We start from the raw sequence: 4894 nt of genomic DNA, 5'->3' as shown, positions 1-4894 counted from the left end.
TTAAGAAATATGAAAAAAATATATATATATCAAATTTGATTGCAGATCAAGCTTACATGGATGATTATAAATAAAAGGTATAAACAGTCTAACAAAAAAGGAGTGGATAGTTACCTTTCAAATGGCAAATTCCTCTTAATTAAAAGGGACACAAAAACATCAAACACCGAGCGTATTATTGGATGATCCTGCGTGCTCAACTCCCCTCAAATCTGAGCTCCGGAAAGATATCATAATTCAGCCGAAAAAATAGTTAATAGCAACGATAAATCACTACACCGAAATTCTTTTCATTTCATCAGCTAAAACTTGTCCTACTTCCTTTTGGTTGATGATTCAACCAAGGAAAGAATATGTTGTGCAATCTGTGCAGAGGCATCAGGCTTTGCAGCTCTCAGGGCCCTTTCTGACATCTCTGCTCTCAAAGCATCATCACCTGTACTAGCAACCACACGACAAACTCATTAAATACAAAAGAGCAAATCAACTTCAGCAATAAGAGAATTTCGAGAGCAGCTAAGTGAGATCTTGCCTTCCAAGAGCACGAAGAATATTAAAAGAAAACATAAAAATGATTTTGTAACATCCATCTTATTTGTCAATGAAGTTAGCATATTTCAAGAAATCACTAACTCAGAGAGAAATTGCATAGTATCAATAGACCTAGCCAGGAAGAATCTATCAGTTAACTGTTTGAAGTTTATTGCACACCAACGAATGATCTTACTTGATACCAAAAACTTTAGTAGTTTTCCGGCAATTATAGTTTTAATGCGCCTCCATTATCTTGTTGCTCAGTGATTTCTCCCCCAAGGCCATTTCTTTAAGAATATTTTAAAGTTATCTATCAACATCTCAAGTAAAGAGCAGACAAATTACCCTTACTATCATTCTGGCTGATTCAAATATATATATTATGCTCAAATCATAAATACAAAGAACATGAAATTCGTTTTAGCTAACTAACAAATGTCTTCCATATATTTATTAGTGATAAAAAATTACAAGGCTCAACAACTAACAACTTGGAAGCTATCGAGGCAAATTAGCAGTATCATGAATTTCTATCGACTGCATCACAAAATGCTGGGACTAAGTTGTTTAAGCCTTAGGTGAAGTTATATCATGAAAACAAAGGAATATTCTGTCATAGAAAAATTTATAATACTGCAAAGCACAGTACAACATCATAAATAAAACCCTCATAGCATGCAAACTGTAGTGCATCAGATAAGGGGAAATTCAGAGTACACTAAAAAGTGGCCTCTAGCTATTAAATTATGCAAAGTGCTTTTTAGAGTAGGATGGTAAAATAACACTATGGACTCGCATATATTGATACAACTATCATCACTAAGAGCAACAAATCAAATATACCTAATATCTCTTCAATTGCAGTTCCCAGAGTTGTAGAATCGAGTTCATCTTCAGTTATAACCCTTGTTCCTGCTACATCTGCCATCAGAGAAGCATTTTTTGAACTGATGCCCTTCTGCTACATCTGGTGATGGTATCTACAAAGAAGAAAATGCTTCTCATATGTAGTTCTCGAGATACCAATTAAACTCAAGGTGCCACAGAGAACAGACAATTGAATCAGAAGTCATATGTAGAGAATTTGGTAGCCCATTGCTACCAAGTGGCGAAAGCAATGCCAACATAGCTGCATATTAGTGGCCGCGTGGAGACATTCTGGAATTCAGCATATATAAACAACAAAATCTAACCCCTCAAATCATAAATGTCCATAATTTCGTACCAAAATTTTCATCACACACTTCTTTCTAACCTTTAGGTTGCTGTGTTAACATGTCTTTGTCTGCTGCTCATTATTATAAAACATGAACCTTGTTCAATTACATGATGAAATTATATCAAATAACTAGGGTCTGTAAATCATTTGTTAAAAACCATGTCAGATATCCATTTTAATTTCTTAAAATCATGTATCTGTGCATTTAACTGGATGCAATTTGAACGAGAAGAATGCTTCTGGTTTTGGATTCTCGAAGACATGAACAGAATAAACCGTTACAAGGCCCTGGATTTAACTAATTTAACCACACACAAGAAACATATATTAAACAGAGAATTAGTTGAAAAGAGGGGGACTCCAATCAGAGGACATATTGCATTTCTCATGTGACTTTAAAACCATTGGTTAATTCATCCAGTTCCTTTCTAATTCAACAAGTTTAGAAATTGTTAATTCTAAACAGTTTCAGTTTGCTGGCTGGTATTCTTGTAAAGTTCTGACAGAATACCAAACCACATGTCTGCATGTCTTCTCCAACATAGCTCCTAGTTTGACAGATCATTGTTGTTAAGCATATTATTTCTCAGAATAATGCAATTATGAAATGTGTTTTCTATCCGACAATGGTTTTCATCTTATGGTTTATATCAGTATCTCTGCAACAGAAAATGTAAGGATTGGAAAAATTTGCTGGTGCCTTTTTGAATGTCTACTAATTCGTCTCATATACAAATAAGTAAAGTTTGAAAAACAAATGCTCATCAGTGTAAATTCAAAACAGAAAAAAACCACTTTGTTTCATAGAGGCCATAGCTAAGCAAAGCAACCTACTCTACTGTATCTCAGAGTCTTGATAAGCTGCGGAATCTAGCAATTTTGAAAAGTTTCAAACTATTACACTATTCACTAAAGCAGAGACTAAAGCTTTATTACACCAAAGTTTTCTCAAAAAAGAAAAGGAAAGAATTCCTTATTTACCAGAATAGCAGATTTTCCAGTGGCCAAGATCTCAGAGCAAGTCATTGCACCTGCTCTAGAAACAATAAGGTCTGCAGCAGCATATGCCAAATCCATTGAATGCAAGAAACTGTATAATTTCATAACTACATCAGATTCAAGAGAACACAAATCTACATGATAATTTGACTGAGAACACAACATGAGACCAGTACTCTGAGATTCATTGATGAATAATAGTCAAAACCATATTTGACAAGCTTATTCAGACTCCAGAAAAATTTGAAGGCAATGATATAAATTTATCAACAAAAATCAGCACAGAATAGCATATTAATACAACTTCCTGACCACTTGAAGCGAATTGGAGGAAACAGATAAAAGGGCCTATTGACTTACAGTAGGAAAGAACGACTGATAAGTTAAGCATGCATTCAAATAACTAGACTAGTAGTCATTATTTAATCTCCTTTGGGTTCAGTATAGCTGAGGCACTTTAATTCACAAATTCTCCTAATTTGATGGCTGAAGTGACATCAATTTTGTTCAGGGAAACATGCCAGGAGTCAACTTAATTATCTCATCACCTATTTCCTATCTAACTTTTCTTCATGTTTATGCTATTCCTTTCTTTAATTTAGCAGGACTGGACGAGTTTTTTTTTTTTTTTTTTTACCTGTTAGACAAAGTCAACAAGCAGAGGCCAGCTCATTTGGTTCATGGAGGTAGGTTTATCACTTGAGAACAGGCAACATGCTGCTAATAAACAATAAGTTCCTTCCCATTGCAACTGGATTTTGCAAAAGCACAAGAATATGCATTTGAGAACATAAAATTTCTAAAGATGCCCTTTGTTATAAAATTTAAAACTATAACGAAAAACACAGTGAGCCATTATCATCACAAAAACGAGAACCAACATCTTAGAGATTTAAATCCATCAACCCATTCATAGAAAGAATGACTGGAACTTACGGCTTCAAAACCAAGTTTGAATGATTTCTAACAAGGCTCTCCATCTCATTATAAGACTCCACACCAGTTTGCCATATAATATACCAATCCTTATGCTCCAATAACATTTGACTATAAACATTCAGCAAAGCAATGTTAATAGCATTAGCCCCCAAAGACCCTCCAAGCACTAAAATGACCTTAGCCTCCTCCCCAGCCATTGGAAAGAACTCCAGCCTTGCCACTGCCCTGGAAACAAACTGCCTCAAGGACACCCTCACAGGATTCCCAGTCACCAAACAGTTATGCTTTTTTGGAAAACACTCAATTGTTGAATTATAAGACAAAAAAACTAAGTGAGAAAAATATGAAAGAACATAATTTGCAATACCCGGAACAGAATTCTGTTCATGAATAACAATCTTGGTTCTTTGTAATAAAGCAGCAAGGCAAGTAGGGAAAGAAACATAACCCCCTGTGCCTATCACAACATGGGATCAAATTCTTTAAGTAGCTTAAAGCTATGGATTATTGAATGGATCAAATGGATGGGAAGGGAAAGATTTTCAAGGGAAACGAGAGGCCTGAAAAGTTTTACTGGAGGGATGGAAGTGAAAGGGTAGCCTGCAGAAGGGATGGAAGTGCTTTCCATGCTATTTGGAGTTCCTATGAAGAGGATTTCAATGTTGGGGTTCGATACTCTGAGCTCATCAGCTATTGCAACAGCTGGAATTATGTGGCCACCTGTTCCCCCAGCTGCCAACACCACCCTGAGGTTGTTCTTGGGAGGGCTGCTAGGTTCTTGTGGGGTGATTTGGTTATCATTTGTTGATTCCTTTATCGATAGGCAGCATAAGATCTTGAAAGACCTGAAATAACAACAACAATAACTATAACCAATAAACAAGAAACAAACTTGTATATCAGTAGAAAGAGAAATACTAGTACTTGCCTGTGTTTGGTGGAGAGGGAGACGAGAGAAGGGGGGGAGGGGGAGGGGGAGGAGGAGGAGGAGGAGGTGCGGCAAGATGGTATAAAGGCAAGTTGGTGGAGGTGGTGATGAGGGATAGTGGCCATTGGAGAGGGAAGCTAAGGTGCATTAGTGATTTTCTTGTTTTGTAGCACTGAAATGTGAAGGTGGGAGACCGAGTAGCTGAGAGAAGAAGGCCTTGTAAGTAACTGAAGTGGGAAGTGGCAGGGACAACAAGGACCACTGAACATGGTTTA

General features: G+C 36.5%; 1 pseudogene; it reads right to left on the bottom strand.

The window, feature by feature from the left end:
• LOC118046303 (uncharacterized) lies at positions 1-4894 on the bottom strand (annotated as a pseudogene).

The sequence above is a fragment of the Populus alba genome, chromosome 12 (assembly GCF_005239225.2).
Source record: "Populus alba chromosome 12, ASM523922v2, whole genome shotgun sequence".
Lineage (NCBI taxonomy): Eukaryota > Viridiplantae > Streptophyta > Magnoliopsida > Malpighiales > Salicaceae > Populus > Populus alba.
Note: the sequence above shows the minus strand (reverse complement) of the source record. Positions and strands in the feature narration are given on the sequence as shown.